A 12,189-nucleotide genomic window follows, 5' to 3' on the forward strand; every position below is an offset into this window, starting at 1 on the left:
AGTATTGTGGTGAATTTGATGCAGATCCATGTGACAGGCAGGGTGTACACTGTGTGACTGATTCAGCGATAATAATTGAAGACTTACAGGGATGCAAAGCAGCATGGGGGAGAGCGTAGCAAGTGGAAATTAAATACACGGCAGGAAGATATGTTTTTCTATTGCTGACTGGATTATTCACATATTCAAATCTAGATGTAGATCCCTCTCTTATTCAGAGGGCTAGCCATAGCCAGCACAATGGGCTTCCCCCACGCTCCCCCCGGCTGCGGTACAGGGAAGGAAAGGCTGTGCTGTAGGAGTCATTTATCATATTTCGTTTCATTTTCAGGAAAACAGGGCTAAATAGAGACAGAGCTTACAAATCAGCATTAAGTAGTAGGAAAACAATCTACTTGAATGATAAACGCTGCGGCATGGCTAAGGAATACAGTTAGAAACCTGGTGCATTGTTGATATTGCTGTAAGCAGATGGACAGTCAGTGCATCTGCTGCCAAACCTTCCCAACCCCCACACGCCAGACGTGCAGCATGGCAGGAAGTTGGAGAGCAAGTGGCAGCTTGCTACCTTCCCTCTTGCATTTGTTTTTAACTTCTGTGGACGTATACGTTTTTTAATATACATATAGAAATGTGTATACATATGTGTAAGTAAAATGTAATCCTTATGAAAGGGGTTGTAGCAGGGACATAAGGAGTGCTTATGTCCCTGTTAGATAGATGCCTGCCACTTCCTGATAGTGTTGATTGATGATGAAAACTGTGGCCAAAATCCCGACTGTCACAGTGGTGACAGCATCCTCTGCCACGGGCAGGACTGAGCAGCAGACCCGAGCACCGCAGGGTGGCTGCAGCAGAAGCGGCGTCCCCACCATCTGGTGGGCAGCAGCTGTTTCTAAAAGCAGCGTAGTGTTTCTCTCCTGGTGGGCTGTGGCACTTGAGGGAGGCTGTGGTTTACTTACGGTGGCTATGAGGAGAAATGGAAAGGACATTACTGCATGTCTTCCTGTGACATAAAGCAAAACGGTGCTCCTTCACACACCACCACCCTCAAGACCAAGTAGCTGTTAGCCTGTTGTTGTATGCATGCAAATGCTATTTTAGATTTTTCTCTGGGGTACATTTTCATTCTAAGTTCTCTAAGTAACAGAGGCAGTGGTGGAAAATATTCCTTTGAATTAGGATATTCCAAAGCAGCTTTGCTCTAGATTGCTAATTTTCACAGTGACCTAAACTGTTAAGAACAGTGAGACCTCCTATGACTTGGGACACCCCTGGTGAAAGAGGTCATGGAATTATGCCAGGCTCTGGCACTAAGAACTGTAGAGCTTAGAAAAGATCCCATTAAAAGCTGCAGTTCATGACCTTCATTTTGGATGGCATCTGGCTGCCTGGGCCAGTTCTAAATATCCTTTCAGACAACGTTGTACAGCCTTCCCTTGTCAGTCAAGCAATGACAAATTTGCCTTTATAAACCTGATAACAAAAATATTTTCTAGTCCTTCTAATATTGATATTCTCTGGAAAAAAAATAATAATAAAAAAAATAAAGTAAGTACCATGGTGTCTGTTTTCTAGTTTTTTGTTTGTTTGTTGTTGTGTTTTTTTTTTTTTAACAGGTTTGTTTTCAACTTGGAACTTGGTCAACAGGTAAAGGAAAATATTTTCTATATTTTCACCCAAGCACTCAAAGCTGCCAAATCTTCTTGAAGCTAAGTGAGGACAGACTGAGAAAGGATGAAGCACGCTAAAAATGAGGAAGGCCACGAGAGAGATTTCTAAACATATTTAGGCAAGGAAGAGTGTAACAGCCATTAATATCAACAGGCCTTAGTCAACTGCCAAATTAAGGGGGGTTGAACGTTGGCATTGGTATGCATCTTTGAGCACATTAAGATTCTGCCAGAAATTTTAGTCTTGTTTGTCTGAAAGAGTCCGTTCATTTTAAACCCTGGTTAATATTTCTAAATTTCTAAACAACAACAACAACAACAAATTAACATGCATTTTGATTAAACCTTTACAACTTATTTAATGCTCTCAAAATAATTTAAAATGTTCTTATATGTCTTAATTACTTTCTTTTATAGTTTGTATAATGAACAAAGTAGGCATCACTTACCATTCTCTTGAACAATTACAACGGAAGAAATAAAAATTCTTATTCATAAATTAAGACACACAACTTGCTAAAGTATTTATATACCTTTCTCTAATTAGAACTTAGATGTACATGTGCATACTCTGTTTAATTGTCTGTGTATGCCTTTCCGAGAAACATAGGGCGTTGTCCCTGTTAGAAAAGAGTACTACACAGCTGGTGGGAAGGCGTTACAAAACAGCATGCTTCAGGGCTTAGGCTAATCATCAAGAAAAAGGTTTTAGAAAAATAGCTGAAGTACAAATTGAAAATAAATTTGGTATCATTTACTTATATTCGTTCACTGCTATTCTCTTTTCAGTTATGGTCCAGTTCTGTGATTGTATTAAATCAGCCCGACATGGGTGACTCTGCTGTGCTCTTTCCTTCCTCCCTCCTTGCCTGCTTCCAGTATAAATAGATACCTCAGGACAAAATGATACGATGGTACTTCCACTATTACATCTGAAGTTTTGGTATCAGTGGAAAAAACTTGTATTAAAAAAAAAAAAAAAAAAAAAGCATAAGCTGCAAACCGTGAATCTAAATAATACTGTCAATAGAACAGGTGAAAAAACAAATGGGACTAAGTAATTGCTAGTCTGACCTCCTCGTGCACGTGCAATTAATTCAAGCACTCTTTCTTCTATGAGTTGTAAGTACAGTACATGGAATTCAGAGGTCTTTTTATATATTAGTATACACATTTGCTCATTAGTGCATGGGTATCAAAGGAGAGGTTATCTGTAGATACTATAGTTGTTATATTTGCTCTTAGTTCAGTTGGTGCATTATATGATACCAGATTTATCTCTTTCTCTTTCCCTCAGTACTGGCAAACAATTCTCTAGACATTTATCATTTTAAACTGTCACAGTCCAGTGCATGTTCCAGGGACCAAAATCAATACTGATCTTGGTTTGAATACATTTCTGGCAAGGTTCTTTTTGTAGATTCACAAATAGAACTAATATGTTAAAGCTATTCAACTTTGTATTTCACAGCCTCACTGACATATTAAATATAGTCATTAACCATGACTATTAACCTTATAATATTAAGAAACAAAAATCCTGTGTGCATGTTTATAAGTTTAGTATTATATTGTAACATGTGGTAGTACAAAACAAAATAGAATGCAGCATGGAAAATTACATTAAATTGGACAAATACCCATCAACTTTGCTGATATGCTCTACCAAATTGCTTCACCTGCTAAAGGTTTCACCAAAGCAGGGAGAACTTCCATCCTGAGTATGCAGACCTACAGCTTGATTGTTCCCTGGATGCTTCCCCATGCAGAAGCAACATACTGCAGGGACTGCAGTGGAGATTATGTATCAGGAAGGAGGATGGCTTTAAGCACTTTTTTTTTTTTTTTTTTCCCTATTTGTAAGTAACTGGGAACAGCAGATGTAAACTAGTTACATGATTACTTGAGGCTACCACATCTGTGATCAAATCACTAGAACGTAAATACCATGTGTTCAGTCTTTGACTGTTTTGCTTTGTTTTGGAACACAAACACACTTTTCCTTATGTATGTGGCTCTTTCTCTTTTAGATTGTCACCAACTCAGCTGACACTTTATCAGTCTCTTCAAAGCCATGTGTTATCTATATCTAGTCCATAGCATGTGACCAGCTAGCACTCCTCCAGTTCAGTAACTGATTCTGCATGTTAAAGGATATTGAAAAATGATTGCATTGTGCATGCCTTTTCTCCAATGCATCTGTCCTGAGTTAGAGATCATCTAAAATATTTTAGTGATCAGTTTATCTTCTCCTGGAAGAGTGACTGGTACAACTATATGCACAGATTCAGTAAAACAGGTTGTCAGCCCCCTTCTTGCCTAGGGTCCCTCCATTCTCACCAGGGAGCAGGTGCTGGCACAGATACCAAGCCCAGTCTTTACACCTGTCTCTCTTCCAGAAACACCCACAGTGTCACAACTTTCTTTGCGGAGCTCCAGCAAATGGAGATAATACTTTGCTAAACATCTGTGCCGCTGTCAGTCACTAAAGACACCTACAGGTCAGTGCATGGAAAAAGGGGGCCTTCTGCTGCCTCCTGCAGGAGGAAAACCTGTAGGGACAGGTTTTGTCAGAGATGCTGCTGTGAACCTCGGGATATATACCAGTGTCTCATCCTTGGGTAACATGCTTTTAGGTTTTCTCTATGATTTTTTTTTTTTTTAATCTCCTGCACCTTTCTTTTTTAAATGATAACTCAAGGACAGGGAATCTACGTTGAAGCTACTTGCATCTTAATCACTGTTTTATTCTATTCCTTAGGTGGCTTTCAATGTTTTTTCTTACTTCTTTTCTCCCTGCCTTATTATATTATCATCAAACTTCTCTTGAAGCTGTTTCTCTTTGGACTGCTTTCTCTCACGAATATGGGTACAGTTCTGAAAACAAGTCTTCAGATCCACAGGCACTTAACTCACTTCTACTCTCCTCTGATCGTTAGAGACTCTATTTGCAAAGGGGAAAAGTACAGCTGAAAGGAAAAATTTGCCTTAGTGACTTCCAGAGGAAACGGGCCATTGAAAGGGCAAAGCAGAGATACTGTATCCCTCAGTAATCCAGCCAAGAGATTAATAGGCAAGATAAAAATAGAAAAATATAATTATTCTAACTTCATTTCCTCTCTTAGAAAATATAAGAGCAGGCAGGGCCTTCACAACCCTGATTCCCAGGTTTGCATCTCCTTATCAGATTTGCATGACTTTAAGTACGGGGAAGCTTTAGTAGTAAAACTAAGTGAATAATTCATGGTGAATAGCTTATTGGATGAATTACTGAAGCCCCTTTTTCTGTTTATGTGAAAATTTTCTAGCAGATGACAGTTTCTTTCAACTTATGTGTTATTCAAATTTACTCAACCATTTATTTATTTATTTATTTATTTTTAATTTTTCTTAGCATGCTGATTTACTGCAAGCAGCTTCCCCGGTACTGAGCAGTACCAGACTTCTGACACAGCAATTGGTCCCCAAAGCCACGTGGCAGAGTTTGTGTTTCCCGGCTGGCTGAACATAACCTTTACACTGAGGAAAAGTACTTGGAAAAGAAGGCAATGGTCTTTGATTTTCATAGAGAGAGGCAGCAATTGGTTTGAAATTCCCTCTAATTCTTTAATCTTTTTTCCTTTCTGGGTCACAGAGGCATTGTATGAGGTGTCATTCTTGTTAGGTAAAAGGCTAATGCAAGATTTATTGGCTGTGGGTAGAGTTAAGATTTAAATTTCTCCTGTCACATTCATAGAGTAATTGCCTGTGCCTTTACAGACCTACTAGAAAATGGTACAACCAGACCCCTATCTGCTGCTTTTAATTACTTCCATATTGGGACTGTGGAAAGTGTTTTTATTTTTAATTTATTTTTATTTTTAATTTATTTTGCTTTGTTGTGTCAAGCAATAGGTCATCTCACAAAATCTTCGTCTCTTGTGGTGCAAAGGCTTTATGTGTTTGTGGTAGTGAGAAAGAGAAAGATTATTGGGATTTGTAAAACTGAAATTCTTTGCAGGGAGCATGATGGCAAGCTCCCCTGAGCCTGTTGTTCAGCTGAACACATACATTAAGAAGCAGACCTGCACTCAGCTTCCCTTGTTCAAGGGAAGTATAATTTGGTAGTCTGTAGCCCAGGCTCAGGGAATAGTGCTGAAACAGAAGTTAAACACTATAGCTTTTGCAAACAGTTAATTATTGGGGTTTCTTTGGAGATACTTTGTGGACATTGGAGACTTAGAGGTGCAAAGTAAGAGCTGAGGGGTCATTTGGCAGGTAACATCCTTTAACATTTGCAAGAGAGGAATTTGTAACAGCAAACCTTAGCAATTCTTCCTCTAAATCTCTTCTCTGTTTTTTGAGTGTTCTTACCCATTGTTGTGAGTTGTCTGTCTTCACAGAATTGTTTTTATTTATAGAAAACAAACAAACTGCCTTGTGCTTGGCATGCTGTTTTCTTTCGCTGCTCAGCGTGTAAGCTGTGAAGTTATGCCCTTCACAACCTGTGCACCACCTTACTAGGTCTTAGCCAGTTAGATGGATTCCTGTGTTAAGAAGGTATGTCTTCTAGCAGAGAGATCCTCAAATCCCATCTTAGTCTGCTCTGCATTTGCTGCTGAGGTGAAGAAATTTTTGCTGCCATACCCAGGATGTATTGCTTCAATTAATGTGGGAAAAATTAGCATTGCTTGTTCTTACATGAAACATGTGTAAGGCTAAGGAAGAACTGACAGAAATTGTATGCAATAAGTTAAGGGTGCAGTTTAACAAGTCCAACCTATGTCATGAGAAATTATTTGGGATTTTACTTGACTTATACCTTCTGATTTTCCTTAGAAAAGCAGTTGTTTCCATAGTAACAGCCACATTACATGGTTCTATACTTATGATACCTCTGAGATAGACCAGCATCTCAAAGAAATATACCTCTCAATATGTCATGGAAAAATCCTGTACTTGTTAGTAAGAAAAATCTTATTTTCAGCAAAGTGAGACACTTGTTTGAGGTTTCTAGGCTATGGTTAATTTGTTTATACTTTCTTTTTCAATCCCTCCCTCATTTATTCCAGGTGGTGCTTATACTGCTGCCTATTAAGGTGTCTGACACTTCCCATTATAGGTCTTTGTTTTCAGCACTGTACAGCTTTTACTGAATATTAACTGTTTGTACTCATGTTTCTACTCAGGATCTCTGTCTTATGCATAATCCTTTTGGAACATCTCAGTCAAAACTGTACAACCATTTCTGAGAATTATTGTGTCTATTATTTTTTGTAGGCTAATTCCTCAATGGATCTTTTTGAAGATTCCTGTCCTAGTATAGGGTGTTTTGATATACCCACCAAAATCTGAAATTTCACCAAGTTATAAAAGTTGGCAACCCTTTAGTATCCATGCTGTCATTTCCTTACATTTTGATGCTTGTGACAGATGTTAGTAACATGCTCCAGATGCCTATCTCTTTCTATATACATATTTAGTAAGTATATACATATAGACGTACACACACACACACTGAATGGAGGTATGCATTTAATAAGTACATTCCAGTGGTGGTCTGGAGAATGACAGGTATAACGCTACTATTACTTTTGTGTCAGAGGAGGAAGAGATCAGGTATAGATACTGTAATAATTGGAGAATGAAGATAGGAGAGAACTCCAGGTCTCACCAATGCCACTAGTCCAAGGAGAATCAAAAGCGGTAAGGATCTCAGCAGTCAGGTCATGTGATTTTCGCAACCTATTCAGAAGCTGCTATGGAGACTATTAATACCTCAGATATTTCTTAATGATTTTTTTTTTGGAAAAAGGATGTGTGCTTGGTTACTGCAGTGGAATGCTGTATTGTGATTCATTCCTTGCAGAAAATGTACTGCGGGATATATTTATGAGGCCAGTGCTGTTCAGTGCATACAGAATTACTTCTCTGGTCCTTGGTATGACACTGTGAAGAATTTTCTTTTGGTATTTTAGTATTTCAGAATTATGGTTTATTTTCTGTCTTAGCTTTTTGTTTTGTTTTTGTACTTTGGGCTCTATGGGTACGTTGCTCTGTTGCAAAGTAACGCTATGTCAGTATACCTGAGGGAGCCCTTGAGTGCTGGTATGGCTCTTTTGGTGATCTGCTCTGTCACTGTTCAGTGTAGTTGACCTGGCTGAGCCACTGCACAGACACAGATCCTGACACCTGAATTCTCTTCGCTACAGGTAGGCTGCAATATTGTCACAGAATCACAGAATGATCTAGGTTGGAAGAGGCCTCCAAGATCAGCTAGTCCAACCTCTGACCTAACACTAACAAGTCCTCCACGAAACCACTAAACCATATCACTGAGATTATGTTGTATTATGTAAATTTAAGTTGTGCACCATTTACTGAACTCATCCAGATGCACGTTTCTTCTGGTGTCTGGAAGGACAGAAGTCTGCCTGGAAAGCCCTGCCGAGGCCTAGGGCACCGTACCTCTTCCTGTTTCCTGTAGAGAACAAAGGTGGCATTAGGAAGGTCATGTTGGTTAGTTCAGGAGGGAGCAGAGACCCACCATCTCCTGTAGCCTCCACAGTGGTGCTTTCATGGCTGCTGCTTTGACTTGTCACTGGGGTGGTCTTCTTCAGTCTCCTCCTCGTGTGAACATAGCTAGTGCTGTGTCATTTCCCTCGCTAGTGCAGATCTGAAGTGCTTGGTTCGTAAACGGGAGCTGCCACCCTGAACGTGGCAGGCAGAAAACAAATCAAAAACAAATCAAACTCTGTAATGCAAGCAAGCTCCCCATAATTCATGAATTTCTGAAGCAGTAAAGATAGCAAAAGGCATATTTGTAGGTGGGCACAGGCTATGTTATACTATCTCTGTAACACTTTATTTTGACAAGCTAGCAGATTTGTTGTTGTTTTTTAGCTTGGGATTTCGATATCTCTCGAACTAACTCTGGCGTTACTGATTGGACTGTGTGTAATGGCAAGTTTGCCATGGGGGGTTGTCGGAGCACAGGAGCAAAGGCACAGATGGGCATGAAATAGCACGAGCTGTGTGCTGCGTGGAACATGTCCTTTGCTGTGCCTTGAGTAAGGACTTCTCGGGCAAACAAGTAAAAGACAACAGCACACAGGAGCCACCTCAGAGGGACAGATGTTGATCAGAATAGTACCTCTGTATTACTTCCTCGTATTTGATTTTATTAAAAGAATTTAACTACTTTTCTCTTTCTTGGAATTCCTCATTTAAGAGCTGGGAAGCAGTATAGTGGACGTAAGCAGAAATACAGCAGTAACGTAAATGTAGAAGTTCTGTCAGTAGGTTTTGGGCCTGAGACAGGAAACCTGAGTGGAGGTAGTTGAGCGTGGGTAGTGTATTTTGTGGTAGATGATAATTTGAGGAAAGCCTTGAAGTAAGAGCTGCAAGTGAAGTAAATAATCTGCCTATTTATTTACTTATTCTGCCAGCGTTCTTGGAATCTGCGTATTGTCTTTTCCTCCTAACTCGTTATTTAATCCTGGACGAAAAGGCATACCAGTGGCCTGAAGCTGAAGCAAGATAAATAAGACTAAGTATAGATGGAAGCTTCTAAAAGAGAGAGCATTTAATCAGCGGAACAATGTAGCTACAGCTGGTGGGTTGTCTGTCACTTGGATTCTTTAGATCAACATTGGATGTGTTTCTATACCTAACAGGGAGCTTAGTGCAGAGTTTACTAGATCAGAAACTATGGACCGTGTATTGTAAGCCATCCCACCAGGTGAAAGTTTGTGAGTCTTTTGGAAGAAGGATCTCTAACTCTCATTTCTCTTGGCTAATTTTTTATATTCCCTAACTGACATTTATTTTAATTACGCCTAATGTCAACACTCTCAGATAAAATATCTGAAAGTATCTAGATGAAAATAGGTAAATGTACCAAATGAATATCTAATATTAAAAACCAATATACCGTGTTAACCAAAGAGGCTGTTTTTAATATCAGATCTTAAAATTAGATCAGCATAGGTGTATCTTTGTGTCCAGAGTTTGTTACCTTCAATTTTGCAGATTTGTTTGCTGGAATAATATTGTATGTTAGGATGACAGTGTGTATGGGGCCAGATCATTATCTGAAAGGTCATAATACTGTGAGTGAGTCATAAAATGAAGGATAAAATTAATTTCAACAAGTGCAAATAAATATATTGGGGTGAAATAACGTTCAGTTTGTATTTATATGTATATAAAACCACGGTTCTAAATTAGTTATTCATGCCTAGGGAGGTGATGGCAGAGTCCCACCTTCATTTTAAGGATGTGGTAACTGTGAGCCGCAGTGTGCCTAAAGCTCTGGTTCTTCAAGTGTGCAGACTAAAGGACTTAGTGGAGCACAGGGTCTCTGTTTTCCTGCTTAAGCATGTACTTGCTTTAAAAAGCAGATCCTGTCTGTGTGTGTAGTTGAGATGTGAGGATTCCCACCTGGAAACTAGGAAGGGCTCCTTTTGGTGCCATGGTTTAGACTCACCTCTTACGGAGGGTTTTGTGAAAACATCAGCTGTCATTGCTCAGAAGTTGTCAAAGGGCCAATAGAATGATTACAAAGTTAAGAGCATTTATAGTTAACTGTTAGAGGAAAATCAAACAAACACGTTAAGTCACCATAAGGTACCTGCACTTTCTGAGTACTTTATTCAGTTTTGATCATTTCATCCAAGAATGAATACAGTAAAGGAAGGAACAGTACACCTTAGAGAAGGATAAAAAGAACAATGTAGAATTACAGAACAGGTTTCTTGTAAGAAGAGACTGAGGTCTTTTAGAGTGAAAAGAAATGACAGAATGGAGACTACTTGAGAGTTTAGCAAAACCTTGAAGGAATAGAGAAGATGATTAGAGAATGATTATGCACTAATTCTTTCAATATAAGAATCAAAGGGACCCTGGTTTAACATGACCAAACTGAAGTTTTTGTTGTGTTTTGCCCACATTATGCCCAAGAATTACATTGTGTAACTTAATAATGCATGTATGATGATGTAGGTGCTTAAATAATTTAGCACGGTTCTTCAAATACAAAAGTCTTGATGGATTACCTATATTACAAAATCCCTGAGTTACTGGCTTCTACAACGTAGTAGGATATGCAGGGGAAGTCAAATTCTGGTTTTGGGACTTTGTATGGGAATTCACTAATGAGTGGTAGAGCTGATGGATCCTTGGTTTGCAGCATCATAGTGCTAACATTCTTAACCAGTTAGCTTATTGTAACTCCATTGCAGTCAAAGGTCTGTGCTGATTTATACCTAGGACTTTAAGGCTATCTCTTGCACAACATTTGCATCTATTATAGCAAATTTTATCACTACTTAGTTATATAACTATTGTTTTCCCTTAATGCTTTTACATGGAAATTTATCTTCAATATTTATTTTTAATTATTGAGTCTGTGCCCGAAGTAACATCTGTCACCTATTTTTATCTTCGTTTCCATGTGAGACTTTAAAGACTCCAAATAAGAAAGTAAAAGCACAAAATTACCTACAGTGTGGATATGGTTTCCCTAGACTGCCCACACATTATAAAGATGGTGCTGCAAATGCCAAATTAAAGGATTGGGTCCATTTCTGGTATAAACCAATCCTATTATATTGCCTATAAGTAGCATCGTGCCATTTCTCTGGATCTGTAATCAGAAAGGGAGCAATAACGAGTCCCTGTGACAACCCTACAGGCTAATATGGGTGGATGGGGGGAGGAAAAGGGGAACAAATTGCATAGGTCAATACCTCATTGATCAGTTTTTCTAGCCACATGAAGTCCTTGCATTTGTAGTCTCTGCTCATCTGCATGATGATGCTTGCAGTCCTTTTTGCTTCCAGCAGGGTTGCTGCAGTGTTAGCGCATGGTCATGCTTTGTCTCAGGGAAAGTCAGAAAAGTAAAGACAGGGAAAACAAACAGAGGCCAAGCAAACAGAAATGAAGGAAGCATTTGGCTCCCTGTCCTGATTTTCACCAATCCTTCTTAACCAAGGCAAAGCAAGTTGATAGCAGTTTGAAGTGCTTAAAAGAATTTCTTCATTTTCTCTTAGAGCCTCAGTGCAACTTAAATCCCTACTATGTGTTTGTTCATCTGCAGGGAAAAAACAGGTGCCATAATTTGTATGATTCCCAATGTAAAACACTGAAATCGTAATGCAAATATTTTGAAGAAAACATAAGGCAAATATTGAATGCTTATTTTCCTCTGATGAAAACAGTATGCTATTTTTTTGTGAAATGGAGATGCATTCAAAATTATATTGCAGCTGAAGAGCTATATTCCTTCAGTGACACATTATTCTTACTGCATACGGTAACTCTGAAGTTTCTGTGTTTCCAAAAACTTTTGGCATATGTTCTTGAGTGTCATCCCAGCTGTATGTCTGCAACTTATGCTAAACTGCAGGATAATTTATAATCCGTTCCAAAGCCAATTGAAGTTGATAGAAAAAAAGTGTTGACTTTTAGGAGCCTTGTATGAGGGCTTTAAAGATTTTCTTGTTTGCTGATTCTGTGTGTCAGCAGCACTATTATC

General features: G+C 38.9%; 2 long non-coding RNA genes across 2 annotated transcripts in view; one reads left to right on the forward strand and one right to left on the reverse strand.

Annotated features, from left to right (window-relative positions):
* The window catches only part of LOC310902288, a 455,554-nt gene that overhangs the window by 52,715 nt on the left and 390,650 nt on the right, over positions 1-12,189 (forward strand). The gene's annotated exons all lie outside the window — the stretch shown is intronic.
* On the reverse strand, positions 555-4,107 carry LOC310902290. Its single transcript, XR_014586627.1, has 2 exons — positions 3,314-4,107; positions 555-967 (listed from the first exon to the last, which is right to left on the reverse strand). It is a non-coding gene; the product is annotated as an uncharacterized lncRNA (long non-coding RNA).

This window comes from Anser anser (assembly GCF_964211835.1).
Source record: "Anser anser genome assembly, chromosome: 7".
NCBI classification, from domain to species: domain Eukaryota; kingdom Metazoa; phylum Chordata; class Aves; order Anseriformes; family Anatidae; genus Anser; species Anser anser.